The 17,088-nt window shown below is 36.5% G+C and overlaps 1 pseudogene; it reads right to left on the reverse strand.

Moving 5' to 3' along the window:
* Window positions 1-11,550: 11,550 nt before the first annotated feature.
* On the reverse strand, window positions 11,551-15,593 carry LOC120208121 (annotated as a pseudogene).
* Between the last annotated feature and the right edge of the window lie 1,495 nt (window positions 15,594-17,088).

Consider the following 17,088-nt stretch of genomic DNA (forward strand, 5'->3'; position numbering starts at 1 on the left):
AAAAAAAAAAATTGTAACCGAAGAGAAAAAAGAATCAAAAGACGTGAGATTTTGGTGTGTCTGGTTAAGACAAAAACCTCAGGCTTTAGTTGTTAGTTTATTGGTTTTTTGCACGGCTTCTTACGTCAGTTTGTTTTTCTATTTTGAGTAAATTTCACTGTTCCTCATTGTACTATATTCTCTTTCCTATTGTTCTCACCTAACTTTTAATTTTTCTATTTTGCTCATTGATCTTTAAAAATGAATCATTTTGCTCACTCTTCTATTTTCTCTCTAACGGCTGATAATGTGGAATTTTTTTATTATTATTTAATATAAAATAATTAAAAAATAAAATAAAAACATAAGGTGACTGAATGTCACTGCCAGTTTTCGTCGATCGCTGTAGATGGTGGTATTTTGGTCTCAAAATGGGATGGGTCGCTTCGCCTCGACGTCGTGTGTTCAAATATGACCTCCATTTTGTCGTAAGTTGCTCTGAAGTCCATGAATTTGAGATTGAAAATGAGGAAATCGAAACGTTTCAGTCCAGATTCAGATTTAGGGAGTCGAGAAGAACCAACCCATCCCATTTTAGGACCGAACGACCACCATCTATGACGTTTGACGGTGGCCAAAATGAAAATGATATGGTGGCCGCGGAGAGAAAATGAAGAAGAAAAGAAAAAAGGGCAAATTACACCATGAGTCATTAAACTTTATTATCTCTCATATTTTATTCACCAAAATGATGTCGTTTAGAGTATATTTGAGTTTTTCAAAATGGTGTCATTTTGATTCCTGTGTCACATCATAATTTCATTAAAAAGTAAACGGCAGAGTGAGCAAAATGATTCAATCTGTAAAGTTTAATGAGCAAAAATAGAAAAAATGAGAAATATATAAGAGAGAGTATAGTACAATGAGGAATGATGTAATTTACCCTTCTATTTTTTTTAAGATTACTTTGGGCTTTGGTTTGGACTGTAACTCCCATTTTTCTTTCTTTTAGAAAATATAAATAAAATAATGGCTTCTGGTGTTAATATTCTTATTTTTCTAAAAATCATTTTAAGTGTTGTTTGATAAATTTTTAATATTAAAAATTTTATCTATAACTAAAAATTAATCACGAAAAACGAAATCCCGAACTCCTGTATTTATAGATAGAGGCAGGAATTAATTTCACAAAATTGAGGAATTAATTCTATAGAATCTTTCACGTTTAGTTGAGGACCAAACGATTAAGCTTAAATTTGAGCATAGAAAGTTAAACAAATTTTTAAATTGAAAATAAAATAATTTAATAAATAATAACACTACATGTATACTAATGAAAAATGAAAACCTACCAATATTAGGTATTATTATTTTTACATTACCATCGTGTATATAGCTTCTATCAATCAACGGCACATCAGTCCGATATGAGAATAAACTCATTAAAGTGTCTTACAATAGCAAGAAAAAGTTTGTCCATTTAATTATTAAAGAGTTCATAAGGATTAAATTAAATATTTACCTAAACTATCTTATAGAAATAGGAATAAATATTTAATGAAGTCTGAGTTCAACGAAATATATAAACCTCATCTGTCGACAGAATGTTTCATGCTTCATTTGTCCATAGGTAGAAAAATTTTATATGAAAAGGTACTGGTACTGTAAAAAGGTAAGTCAAAAGAGAGAGTGCCATTATTGTAAAGTTAATATATATAAAACATTATTGAAACTGACAATCATCACGCCGTCGAAGTAACTAGGTCGATCACCTTTCCCGGTTCATGATTCGAGCCATCGGGTGATTGGATTACAGCGTCCTCACGAGTGCAGATATCAGAAGCGAAAATGGCGAACCAGATGATGAGTGGGGTTGAGAACATGATAAGACCAAAGGGTACCATCCAAAGCTGCCTGTTTTCTGGATGATATTCATATTCCCACCACGCCAACAACAAGCCTCCGCCCAAACTCACCATAAACGACCATAAGAAAGCCACGTATGTTTTCACCATCTTCCTCGATTCCTTCGTCTCCCCCTCAATTATCTTTCCTTTCTCAGGATCCATATCAACGAACCTTGAATTCCCTTGAAAACACACAAAGAATCGTCCTCCTAGGTTATATCGATGATAGAATAAGAACAAGAAGAAGAAGAGGAGACTTTGTCTATGCTGAGTTGGAATCTAAATGAGGAGATACTCAACCAAGTAAAGGCATTGATTGAAGCACCAATCAGTCAAGCGGCGTGCCTTTTTATCAAAGTTCTCCAATTGTAACCGATAAAAAAACGTAAAGGAGAAAATGACAGCGTTTCAGCATTTAACAGGACTCTACTGGTGCATGGATGTATCTGGGGTAGACTTTTGCATTTAAACAGTTCCCAGGATATCCAACAAGGATAGGAACTAACATAAAATTAACCATGAACGAAATTGAAAGCATGTATGTGTTTATATACGGTTCAGCACATGTGTCGAGGAAATTGATTTTATTTTATTAGACTGAGTGTAGGAAACTTGGGACTTCAAAATACGTCAGATTACATGAGAAACATCAGTTTCATCGTGGGGACTCATCCAATCCAAATTTAGAATTATTTTACTTTCAATCACAAAGTGGAAGTTTACTCTGTGATGGATACTAAGGAGGTTGTATTTTAGTGGGGAAAGAAGGTTATTGGCATGGATGACCTAAAATTTTTAAATTCTGGTATATTTTAGATTTTTTATTATTTTTTTTGTTAAAAATATGTTTTTTCTTCCTAAAATTTTATAAATTCTCTCTTCTTATAAGTTTTTAAGTTTGTTCCTCCTAACATAATATTCTGCGTTTTTCGGGTGGCTCTAGTTCGTCCATTGCGATTGCTTAATACAGCTTCTACAACCGAAGGTTAAAGCCACTATTGTGTTGTAATTTCAATTAGATTTTTCTATTGGTTTAGTCAATAACACAAATGTTTAATGCAAGTTTAAATTTAATGTTTTTAAATATGCTTATTATTAGATGAAAATTGGTATTTAATGGTCAACTAGATGAGTAGATTGATGAAAGAATTCGATTAAAACCTATCTTGATGGTTAGTTAGAACATTTTAAAGTTCAACTATAATTTAGAGAAGTCTGATGCAATTCACTCTTATAAAAAAATATATGTTAAAAAGTTTAACTTTGTAATGAATTTTTAGAACATTGAATTGTTAGTTCTGTGAAATCTATCACTTATATTGTACTACCAGCCGGATATATTATTGGGAACAAAGGGCTCGTGCAAACTGGTTAAAGTACGGAGACAGTAACACCACATTTGTTATCGTTTCGCTTCAAATAGACGACAAAAAAAAAATTTTGGCGTTGGAATCGGATGATGGTTCGGTTGTTGACACAGATGTGGGTCTAGAGGTAGTGAGCAGAAGTTATTTTTTGAATTTATTTACTTCTAATGTTATTCCAATGGATGAGCGAATTCGTAGCGGTTTAAATACTAGTATCACAGAAGCAATGAAAGTCGATTTGCTTCGCCCTTTTACCATTGAAGACGTGTCACAAGCGGTGAAATCAATGAGTCCGCTAAAGACTTCGGGGCATGAAGGATTAGGAGCTATGTTCTATCAGATATTCTGGCACTTGATCGATGGCGAGGTAGCTGATTATTGTATTGGCATCCTTCAAGGATGGTATTACACGTTGAAAATTGATGCACCGAAAGTGCATGGATTGAAAGTTAATGCACCGAATGAAGTCAAAAAGGGCACCGAAAAGGGGCTGTTATTTGTTGAAATTTTGGTAAGGGGATATTACCAAATTTAGTCAATGTACTTTAGGGTATTTATAAGATTAGTCCTTAAGCTTCAACTATAAATATACCCTAATTCATTTAATTTCAAAATCATCTCAAATCATTATAGCTTTCTCTCAATACTAGAGAATTTAGAGAGTTTTCTTGAGAGTTGTTTTCTCATTTTTATCAAGAGATAATTGTTATTGTTTTCTCATTGTTAGATCAAGAGAAGTTATAATTCCTATATTCTCATAGTGAATTCTTCTACCGTTGCTCGTGGGTTTTACCCTATATTATTTAGGGGTTTTCCACGTAAAATTTGTGTCTTTTTTATCTTCATTTTTATTTTCTCAAATTATCAGTTGTGATTTTGCTCTATCCAATAGCCGTATTCCGCAACAATTGATATCAGAGCCAGATTTGAGTGTATAATATCTACTTATTGTCTTTGTGGTCGCCACCAAAAGGTGGATCCTCCAACATAAGAAAATAAGAAGGTATTACTCATTCTTTGAAGGTTCCAGAGAACTATTCACGATAGTGAAATAGTGGGAGCTATCCGTAATAGAAGCTATGACAACGAAATTTGATATTGAAAAGTTCAATTGGAGAAATTTCTCATTGTGGAAATTGAAGATGAAGGTCATTTTGAGGAAAGACGGTTGTCTAGCAGCTATCAGTGAAAGGCTTGTAGATTTCACATATGACAAACTTTCATCTAGTATTAGCAAATGAAGTATTGTCAAGCATCGAGGAGTAGAAGACAACTAAGGAGATATGAGATCATCTCATCAAATTGTACAAGGCCACATCGTTGCACAATAAAATTTTTCTTAAGAGGAAATTGTACACACTCTCCGGATGCCATTATCTACTTCAGTGATGGAACAATTAAACACATTGAACACTTTATTTTCTCAGCTTACATCCTTAAGATGTACAATAGGAGAACAAGAATGTGCTGAACTTCTACTTCAAAGTCTACCTGATTCGTATGATCAACTCATCATCAACTTGACAAACAGTAATGTCATCAGTCTAGTCTTCGATGACGTTACAGCTGCTATTCTACAAGAAGAAAATCGGTGCAAGAATACGGAAGACAAACAAGTAAATCTGCAACAAACAGAAGCGTTAACAACGATGAGAGGGAGATAAACAAAACGTGGCCAAAGCAGCAGTCACAAACATTGTAGATCAAAGTCGAGAAGCAAAAAGAATTTAAAGTGTTACAATTTTGTAAAGAAGGGTCACTTGAAGAATGATTGTTATAGTCTAGGTAAAAACATCAATCCATAAGGTAATACCACAAACACTTCAGATTATGGAGATACTCTATGTTGTGAAGCGTCTACCACCGTGGAAGGTAGAAAGAGATTTGCAGATATATGGCTCATTGATTCAGGAGCAACATATCAAATGACCTCAAGAAGAGAATGGTTTCATCATTATGAACCTGTCTCATGAGGATCTGTTTATAGTTGCAATGATCATGCCTTACAGATCGTTGGCGTGGGAACTATCAAATTGAAATTGTATGATGGAACAATTAAAGTTGTTTGAGATGTGCGACACGTGAAAGGTCTGAAGAAAAAATTATTATTCTACGGATTGTTGGATAATAATGCAAGCAAGATTGAAACACAAAAAGGAATCATGAAGGTGTTTTGTGGAGCGCTTGTGGTGATGAAAGGCGAAACGATAGCAGCAAACTTGTACATACTGAAGGGAGAGACTTTGCTAGAAGCAGAAGCCTTTATTGCCTCATGTAGTTCAGATTCTGCAATGCTATGACATCAGAAACTTGGACACATGTCAGAACAAGGAATGAAAGTCCTTGTGGAGCAAAAGCTACTTTCAGACTTAACAAATGTATCACTTACTTTGTGTGAGCATTGCATAACAAGTAAGCAACACTATTTAAAAGTTAACATGTCAAATTCTAGAGGCAAAAGTGTTCTAGAATTGGTTCATTCTGACGTATGGAAAGCACCAGTTACATCCCTAGGTGGAGCAAAATACTTTGTCTCATTTATTGATGACTACTCCAGGAGATGTTGGGTGTACCCTATTAAGAAGAAGTCAGATGTATTTTCAACTTTCAAAAACTTCAAAATGCGGGTAGAACTTGATTCTGGAAATAAGATCAAGTGTTTCAGAACAGATAATGAAGGAGAATACACAAGTGAAGAATTTGATGACTTTTGCAGGAAAGAAGGCATCAAAAGACAGTTGACAGTGGCGAACACTACTCAACAAAATGGAGTGGAAGAGCGGATGAATAAAACCTTGTTAGAAAGAACAAGAGCAATGTCAAATGTTGCAGGCCTAGAAAAATCATTTTGGGCAGAAGCAGTCAATACCACTTGTTATTTGGTGAATCGAACTCCATCAACTATAATAGAGCTGAAGACACCAATGGAGATGTGGACTGGTAAACTAGCTGATTATTCAAACCTCCATATATTTGGAAATACTGTATACGTGATGTATAACTCCCAAGAAATTTCAAAGCTGAATCCAAAATCCAGGAAATACAAATTCTTGGGGTATGCTGATGGTGTAAAGGGGTATCACTTGTGGGATCCCACTGCCCGTAAAGTGATCATTAGCAGAGATGTTATCTTTGTAGAAGATAAACTACAAAGAAAAAAGAAGATAGTAGCGCTGAAAAGTCAGAGACTACACAGATACATGTGGAAAAAAAGTTTGAACAAGGAGATTCTTCTGAAGCAGAATCAACATATGATGAACAAGAACAAGAGAGTTCTGAAGCTCTAATAACTCGTCAATCAGATTGTGTGAGAAGACGTCCCAATTGACACTCAAATTATGTTATAAAAGGAAATATTGCATACTGCCTTTTAACAGATGACGATGAGCCATCAACATTCCAGGAGGCGATAAACAGCTCAGATGCTTCACTATGGATGATGGCGATGCAAGAAGAAATTGAAGCCCTTCATAAAAATAATACATGGGACCTTGTGCCACTACCACAAGGAAGGAAGCCAATTGGTAACAAATGGGTCTTCAAAATCAAGCGAAATAGTAACGATCAAGTTGAGAGGTATCGTGCAAGACTGGTGGTCAAAGGATATGTTCAAAAAGAAGGTATTGATTTCAATGAAATCTTTTCTCCTGTGGTTCGACTAACAACAGTTTGAGTAATCTTGGCAATGTGTGTTATATTGAACTTATATCTAGAGCAGCTAAATGTTAAAACATCTTTTCTTCATGGAAATCTTGAAGAAGAGATTTGCATGCTCCAGCTTGAAGGTTTTGAAGAAAAAGAAAAGAAGAACTTGGGTTGCAGGTTGAATAAATCTCTGTACGGTTTAAAGTAGGCGCCGAGGTGTTGGTATAAGAGATTTGATTCCTTCATTATGTGCCTTGGATACAACAGACGTAATGCAGACCCTTGTGCTTAATTCAAGAGGTTTGGTGATAACGATTTTGTTATATTGATGTTGTATGTGGATGACATGTTGGTTGCAGGACCCAACAAAGATCATATTAAAGAATTGAAGGCACAACTGGCTAGGGAATTTGAAATGAAGGACTTGGGATCAACAAACAAGATTCTAGGGATGCAAATTCACTGAGACAGAAGTAATATGAAGATTTGGCTTTCACAAAAGAATTACTTGAAGAAGATCATGTCACGATTCAACATGCAGCCAATTTATACCCTCTTCCTATTAACTTCAAATTATCCTCCAGTATGAGTCCTAGGATTGAAAAAGAGAGGATGAAGATATCTCGAGTGTCGTATGCATCGGCAGTGGGAAATTTAATGTTCGCTATGATTTGCACAAGACCAGACATTGTATAAGCAGTGGGAATAGTTAGTCGGTACATGGCGAATCCATGCAAAGAGCATTGGAATACAGTAAAGAGGATTTTGAGATACATCAAAGGAACCTCAAATGTTGCATTATGTTATAGAGGATCAAACTTACTTATCAATGGGTATGTCGATTCTGACTATGCAGAGGATTTGGATAAAAGCAAATCTACTACAAGATATGTGTTCAAAGTTGCTGGTGGAGTTTTAAGTTGGGTTTCAAAATTGCAGTCAGTTATGACTACATCCACAACAGATGCAGAATATGTAGCAGCTACACAAGCCAGTAAAGAAGCAATATGATTGAAGATGATATTGGAGGAGCTTGGGCACAATCAAGAGTATGTCTCTCTGTTTTTGTGACAGTCAAAGCGCCTTGCATCTAGCAAGGAATCCAACATTTCATTCAAGGACAAAACACATACGAGTTCAGTACCATTTCATTCGTGAAAAGGTGGAAGAAGCGACTGTAGATATGCAGAAGATCCATACCAAAGACAACATAGCAAATTTCATGACGAAGGCAATCAATGCTGATAAATTTACTTGGTGTCGATCCTCTTGTGGCCTATCAGAGACGTAAGCAACATGATGGTACAAGGTAGAAAAAATTATGTGAATATATGATTGTTCCAATCAAATCTTCAAGTGGGAGATTATTGAAAATTGATGCACCGAAAGTGCATGGATTGAAAGTTAATGCATCGAATGAAGTCAAAAAGAGGGGCATCGAAAAGGGGCTGTTATTTGTTGAAATTTTGGTAATGGAATATTACCAAATTTAGTCCATGTACTTTAGGGTATTTATAAAATTAGTCCTTAAGCTTCAACTATAAATACCCTAACCCATTTAGCTTCAAAAATCATCCCAAATCATTCTAGCTTTCTCCCAATACTAGAGAATTTAGAGAGTTTTCTTAAGAGTTTTTTTTCATTTTTATCAAGAGAGAATTGTTATTGTTTTCTCCTTGTTAGATCAAGAGAAGTTGTAATTCCTATTTTCTCATAGTGAAATTCTTCTACCATTGCCCGTGGTTTTTACTCTATATTATTTAGGGTTTTCCACGTAAAATTTGTGTCTTCTTTATCTATATTTTCTCAAACTATCAGTTACAATTTTGCTCTATCCGATAACCGTATTCCGCAACATTAAATGCACTCCATTAATCTTACATATATAGTCCTACTACCAAAAGTACTGACTCCGAAAAAAATGTCTCATTTCGACCCATTAGCTTATGTAATGTTATCTACAAAATCGTCTCGAATATGTTGGTCCATAGAATGCAAAATTTCCTCCATTTTTGCGTTGATGAAGCACAAAGCATTTTCTTGCCGGGTAGATTGATTTCAGATAATATAATTACAACATATGAACTATTACATTCGTACATAAATAAAAGAGAAGGTCGAAAAGGGTATTTCGCTTTGAAACTGGACATGAGTAAGGCGCATGACAGGGTAGAATGGAGTTTTGTGCCGAAAGTAATGGATAAAATGGGTTTTCCGACTCAATGGATCCAATTGATAAAATATTGCATTTGTTCAGTTTCTTACTCGGTAGTCATTAATGGCGTGGCAGGTGCTTCGTTTACTCCCCAAAGAGGACAAAGACAGGCGATCTTCTTAACTCGTATTTATTTTTAGTTTGCAGCGAAGGACTTTCTTCTTTGATTCGCTTATCCATTGATGCGAGAGTCTTGCATGGTGTTCGGATAAATAGATATGCTCCTTCGATTTCACACCTCTTCTTTGCCGATGATAGTCTTATCTTCGACGAGGTAACGGCTAGTGTGACAATCTAGATAAAAGAGATCCTTCGGCTATATGGAGAAGTGCTCGGGTCAAGAAATTAATTTTGATAAATATGTTCTCTTTTTCGGCCAAATATTATTGATGATAATCATAGAAATGTTAGGTGTGTTTTGGGAACCTTAAACGTCTTAACCCGGAGAAATATTTGGATTTGCCGATCATTGTGGTAAGAAATAATAAAAAAAAGGCTTAAATTGCGTATCTTTGAGACAAATTTCACAGTCGAGTGCGGGGCTGGTGCATTCAAGCTCTTTCACAAGGGGTTAAGGAAGTGTTTATCAAGTCCATTCTTTAAGCGAATCCTTTTATTCGCTGTCTTGTTTTTTATTACCAAAAAGCTTATGTACGAAGCTTGAGGGTATCATGGCACCCTTTTGGTGGTAGAAGTCGGAAAAAAAGGCATTCACTGGTGTCAGTGAAAAATGTTGTGCCGTCTCAAAGAAAACGAGTGTCTCGCCTTCATACATTTGGAGGAGTGTCTGGGGTGAAAAGGGGCTGTTGGAGAAGGATTCCGCTGGAAAGTGGGTTTGGGGAGCTCGATCTCCATTTAGAACGACTTTTGGTTGCCAACGAGTAAATCTTGTGGTGTGGAATCTCCCAGAGATGAATCGGTCGAAAGAGTTGTTGATTTAATAGAGGTTAGCAATATGTGTTGGAGGGAGTCGATTGTTCATGGCTTGTCTAATGAGGATGAGGCAAACTGTATTCTGGATCTCACACCTTCCATCTTATAATTATCAGAAAATTTTCTTACCTAACCGTATTTATTTTTGCTTTCTTGGTTCGAATTTAAACTGTAGGGTGCTGTGAAGCTAGAAACCAGCTTTGCCCCCAGGCTTTAATGCATGTTCGCAAGCAAAACCACAAGGTTCGCTTTATCTGATACTATGTTGGGCAAGCTAATCCTCTTGCTTATTAAAAACATCTAGTTCATATGGTTGCAAATTCTGCTCCAACTGATCCCATGTATATTAACATCATCACAGATGAAGTTGAAAGGTGACAAAAGTGGGATAAAGGGCCAGCTTTCTGTGGTACCTTTTAAACTTCTTTTAAAGTTCATTCTTGCTCTAGCCTCGTGTATTGTATATCTAATATACTGTTTGCTTGCGCCTTTGGGAAGATAAAGTGAAGTATATGGCGCAAAACGTGAGGGACAAGGTTAATCGACCCTTGTTTTCCCCTTTAATTTCCTTACGGAGTATAATCAAATCAATTAAATGAACCGATGTGGATTTATGTTTCAAGAATCAAGTGCGAAACGCTCTCTAAAATGGGAAATTTGTTCATTAACCCTTTTAAAATTTATAATTTTATATATTACTACATGGTAAAATGGCGCCTTCAGGAAGCCGCCTCCAACCCCAAGCAAGACGATGGAAAGGAGATAAGCGGGTCAGACATGCTATGGGCTCTGCAGAGAGCAGCCGCCCAAAAGAAGAAAGCCAACAGGAAGAAGGGTTTAACATCGTCCCCAGACAATCAACGAGGAAAGGATAGCGTTGATTACAGTAATGTTAGACCCTTTGAGATAAAGAGTGAGTGGAACCTCCAGTTGGATGAACTGGAAAAGCTTCAACAGCTCCAAGAGGAAGACACCGCTTGATTCAATCTTCTTTTTATTGTTTGATCTTTTTATAATTTACGTGTTTGATTTTACCTTCGGTCTGTTATTAAAGTTTGGGTTTTCTTTGGTCGGTGCTGTTATTAAAGTTGTTTCCTGAAACTTGAAATTCCAATCACCAAATTGCATGATTTTCTTGTGTCGCATTTTTCTGTGGTAGTAAGAATTCGGTTATTGTTTTTGATGTTCAATCAGTTATAAAATAAAATCCTTCGGTCTTAAAAACATGTAGCTTTTGGGATGTTTATCGTGTAATAAAAGTTAAGACCCATCCAGTTCAGCCATTAAAACAATTGGTTTTCATCTATGTTTTACTCGCCATGTTCTTGTCTTTCACCAGCAGAAATTTGTTGTCTTTTAATATGCATAAGAAAGAGGAGACAAGCTGGTAAAAGTTCAAAAAAAGAAAGAAAGAAGACGGCGCCAAAATTTCAAGTTGAGATTTAACCCAAAGCCAATCCCAATCAGACCATATCCATGAAACAAAGAAACCTACAAGAAAATCGACCTTAAACATGGACTGGCGCCTGTATATCCCTTGAAAGCAAAAGCCAACCTTTTACAAGTTAACAATAAAACAATCCACGACGTACAACTAAACAACATTAATTCAAACTACCTTTTTCTAAACAGAGAAGACCTTTTAATGTTTTATGTGGTGCTCCAGTTTCCCGATTCTGCCGTTGTTTTCACTCTTTCTACTATATCACTTTATGCTCCTTGATTTTGGGTTTTGGTTAAGGAGCCCCCACCCCCCACCCCCGGTTAAACTCATCCAACTACGTCCCCCGTTTCTGAGCAAAAGCTACATTGCATGAACTAATAGGGTCTGTACCTTCTACTGCGGTTTCCATCAGCACCACCACTATTTCCACCTCGCCCCAGACCATTACCCCGATCACCTCTTCGAGGACGTGGGGCTGGCATCTGCACTCCAGGCTGTTGTCTGCTCAAATTCAACAGCAGCAAAACCAGTTGTTTAAAATGTGTTGTTATCGGAGTAAAAATATTATAGTTTTAACAAAATGAGGGACCGACTTACAGGACATATCCTATTCGACCATCTGGTAGAACCATGGGTACCATAGCCATATTTTGTTGGCATTGGCCCTCTTCCATATATCACTGGCTGTTAATGTGTATGACTATGCATTAGTTTTACCAATATGAGAACTATATCTAAACAAAAAGAAAATACAAATCAACCCGATTACCTGTGGAAAACTAGTAGCAGCACCAAATCCAGCACTTGCAGAGCCATATGTAGTAGGTCCAGTAAAACCACCATACCCAGGATGCTGAAGATGGTTTGTATGAAGTCCAGCACCATAAGGGTATGCTGCATCGGCCTTCTTATCAGCCTGAGGCTTGGCAAGGACAACATCCAAGACTTGGCCTACGTTCAAGTCAGTCTAAATATTTTTAGGGGATCATATCCTGATGAAATAAGTGTATTTAAATAAAACAACTCTAAGCAAATCCTGATATCAACGGAAGGTTGCATTTCCAGACATATTTCACAAGACAATATGCTTACAATGGCACTCTGATTCTATTAGATCAATAATGAATTAATTTCTCATCTTCATTTGAATCCTCAATACATAGCATAAAAAAAAAAAAACTGTTATAACAGCAGTCTCAACACGGTAATTTCTGAAAGAACCAAGATGCAAGTACGACCGGACACAACAATAAGAAAATATTGTGATATTTAAGGAATATTTTTCATCTTCAGACAATCAATCTCTTCACAAAAATGCTTATCATTAAACTTCTGTTTCCACTGAAAAATGTTAAAATTCAACTATTCAATCCAAAGTCTAAACTAAGAGATCCGATACTAATTCCAAAGGCCCAAATTATTTCGACCGATATTTACTAGCTTGCATTTGGTGCAGCATGTTACAGAGCTTATAAAAGTGGAACTCTTACATCAAACAGAAATGATTTTCAAAAAGTTAGAGAGGAAAAATTACACAGGATGTTCAACAGACAAAGCAATGAATACAGGAACTTCAATGCATCTCACAAAAGAGAGAACTAAAAATTGAAGACATCTATCCAACTCCATTACGCAGAAATAAATGGCATGTAGGCACTAAAAAGTAGATTACATGAGAGAACCTCTTTTTTCCTTAAATAATTTGAAGACAGCTTGTATGATTTAAGCAGCAGCCAGACCAATCAAACCTAAATTATTTTTCCAAACAGAGTATGAGGTAATGCAAGAGAAAAATTACCATCTATTTCAAACTTCTCTGTATCTTTGACAGCCTTCAAAGCACTCGACCTTTCAGCGTAATGTATAACCCAAAACCCCATGGCGCTGAAAAACTTCCTTTAGTTTCTCCGTAGAAGTGTTATCAGGAATGTTTTTGACATATAGTGCTTTCACCTAGTAAATTCAAAACATGTAGAATAGTACAAGAACCATAATATGAAGATTAGATCTTTGCTTCATGGCATGCTCAAAACAGAAGGTTACATACATCCAATTATTTGCATTTAGCAACTAACAAACCAAACAAGAGCTAACAAAGAGGGCGGGGGAGCCAAAATAAGAACCAGATTGTAGTTCCTCAATATGCCACTTCAAAATAAACTTCAAAATTACAATTACCTGCGAAGCAGCAGAATTTTCAGGTGTACTCTTTGGGTCAGCCCAGGTGACAGTAGGGTTATTGCCATCCAGCTTAAAATTTGCACTTGCCATTTTCTGCCTTGAATAATCAGCGCAAGCATTGTTATAGTACAAGACAAAAGCAAAACCACGATTACGGCTTGAATTTTGAGGGTCCTGCAATTCACAAATTAAAATGGTAAATGGATTTCCAAATATTCACTGACCATAATCTAAAAGCATCATCTAGATCAAAATTCCACCTTTATTAGTTCTATATTTTCAACTCCGGGACCAGCACTCTCGACGGCTTTTCTGAACTCATCCTCAGTCAAGTTCTTGGGAACATTACCAATAAATAATCTGTTCTTAGTTTCAGAGAAAGAACACCTTATAGTTTTACCCTGTAGAGATTATTGTGGATATTAAAAAGGAACACCAAACTAAACGGTCAAAAGAAGCAATGGAGGGAAGATTGCATCAGCAAGAAAACTAAAGCAAATGCAAGGGACGCAAAAAATACCCTGAGCTCTTTACTGTGCAGCTCTTCAATGGCCGTTTCAGCAGCCTCTTTTGTTTTAAATGCCACAAATGAGTAACCCTTGCTTTCACCAGATTCCTTATCTTTAATCAACCGTATCTGCAAGATAAATTATTGTTAACGGTTAAAACCCAAAATTAACACCCCCAAACCAAAAAAAGGAGCTTGAAAATCACAAGCACAGAATTGTGACCTCAAAAATTTCTCCTATTGGTTCACAAAGTTCCCTCAAGTCTTCTTCTGAGGTATCCCTCGGAATCCCTCCAATGAAAACTTCAGAGCCATTGGGAGGCAAGGCAAGAAGTTGAGCCCACTTCTCCTTTTCTTCTTCACTAATAGAAGCCATGGGGTTTTCTTCATCTTCTGCATGTTCCATTTCAATGCGGCTTTTTTCTACTTCCAATGATTGATCTTTTCCATCCGCCTCAGATTTTGAGTCCTCATACTCCTCTTCGTCGTTCTGTACCCCACTTTCATCGCCACCACTTTCCACCCCGTCCTCGTCTTCATGTTCTTCAACATCATCATCCTCTTCCTCCATGTAATTGTCATCAAGATCCACCCGCTCATCAACTTCTGCATTCTCCGCCATGTCTGGTTCTTGTCCCTGTTCAGATTATTTGATAACTGCAATTGAAACCTTATTACATACATATCTAATGAATATTCATAACATTCAAAATTATCCCGGCTCAAAAAATCAAAGGAAAGGTAAATATGAATGAACAAATAAACAGCTGGAAAACTGCGCCAAGGAAGGAAAGAAAGAATATATGAAATTTGTTACTTCCATTGTTCAGCAACCAAATAGAGCTGTAACTGACATTAAACTGAAGAGTAAAAAGAACAAAATTTCCCCCAGTAAATTCCAACAGCGAGAAGAAACTTATTAGTAAATAAGCAACGGGGCATCGTTTTGTACTAAAATTAACTGAATTTGAATCAAGGGTAAAAATGGATTAACAAAGAAACCAATCCCCGATTCACATAATACCTAAAACGCAGAAACAAATTGAAGAAAGCTAAATTCAATTCCAAAAATGCAGAACCCTACTTAAGAAAAGGTCGCGACTTTTTATGTTCCCTTATACACACATGCAAACCACAACAAACTTTGACACTAAACTATATGCAGATTAATGTCAACGATAAAATAGATGTAACTGTGACAAATCTAATCAAGACGAAGGGAAAAAGATTAAGAACTTGGGCCGGTCAAAATGACTATAACGGAAAAACAATTACCACAGAAAAAAAATAGAAGAGATTGAAATTCGGGCTTACCTCACCAATTGATAAATATATTGACTTTGAGGGCTAAAAATTTGAAGCCTTTATATCTGGGTAATCAAAATTGAATTTCCCAAAATCCAACAAGAAGCAGGATGTTTAAAGTTTTTGGTTCTCCGGTGGTTAGCCTTGTGATTTTTATTATCCGACAGACTGGCTAATGAACAGCGTGTGATTCTTTGTTCCAGAACCACCCTAATTGGGAGACTGCAATGATACGCTGCGGTTTCGATTTTACTGGTAAACTGTGATTCACGTATCGCTTTTAGCCATGTAAGTTAACTAGGGTAGGGTATGATTTCGTTGCGCTTCTGATTTTACTGGGAACGTGGGATGACGAATCACTTCTGGAAACATGTTATATAATTGTCACGTGGGTATTTTGCTCATTTGTGCAATGAAATTTCCGAAACACAGCTATTGGGCTGTGCCGATTATCTACTATTGATAAATGGATAAAGCAACATTTAACTTTGATGAGCATAAAAGAGTTCCATCGATTGTAAATGAATTATTTCTTTTTAATTAGATGAAGAATTATGATTGATAATAAAACATTTATTTACTAGTGTTTTTGTGTTGTAGGGGCTAGTTATGAGGGCGAAGAAGGGTTGTTTAAGGTTCGAGCCCTTTCCTCAGTTGTATCGATGAGTAATGATTTTTAGTGCGTATAGATTACATAGAAATGCCAAAAGTCTTATCTATATGTTGGGGCGGATTCAAAAGCTTATTTCTGAAAGAATCAAATTCTCTGATGGTTATATTGGGTGGATAAATCAATCTAAAGCCCCCAACTTACAAAGAGTTGGTAGTTTTTTAAGGTGATTATCCGGAAGTATAGTAAGATAGAGTAATATTGGAAGTATAGCACTTGGGTTTTGGGTGGTGACTTCAATGCTCTTTTGTGTGCTTCGGAGAGGAAGGGTGTTGCAGCTAGTAGAACATGAATGAGCCGTGGTTTTTCGAATTTTATGTTTGATAATGGTCTGGTGGACCTCGATTTTCGGGGCTCCCCCTTCACCTGGGACCGGGGATCTCTCTTTCAGCGACTTGATCGTTGTTTAGTTAATACGGAATGGACTCTTCGTTACTCGACATCTTCCGTTCTTTACTTGGAAAGGCTAGGATCGGATCACTGTCTTCTTCTTCATGTGCAGTCTTAGGCGATGTCCTCTAGGCCTCCTCTTTTCCGGTTTCTGTTTACCTGGCAAAGCCATTCGGAGTTTAAGCCCTTGCTGCGGAACTCTTGGCGTAGTCAGGTGGATATAATGGCCAACCAGGCTACTTTTAAATCAAAGTTGATGGCCTGGAATAATACTACTTTTGGGAGCATTAGGAAAAGAAAAATGAATATTTTAGGCCACATTAGGGGAATTCAACGTGTTCTAGAGACCTGACATTTAGAATCTCTTCGGGATCTTGTATCTAAACTCAAGGAAGAGTTGGAAACAATTCTTGAACAGGAGGAAATCTTGTGGTTCCAGAAATCGAGCTACAATTGGAACCTTTTCGGGGATCGAAATAAAAAATATTTCTAAGCCTGTGAGAAGGGGAGACGTCAGACTAATACAATTGTGGCTTTGCATGTA

This window comes from Hibiscus syriacus, unplaced genomic scaffold (assembly GCF_006381635.1).
Source record: "Hibiscus syriacus cultivar Baekdansim isolate YM2019G1 unplaced genomic scaffold, ASM638163v2 tig00015910_pilon, whole genome shotgun sequence".
NCBI classification, from domain to species: domain Eukaryota; kingdom Viridiplantae; phylum Streptophyta; class Magnoliopsida; order Malvales; family Malvaceae; genus Hibiscus; species Hibiscus syriacus.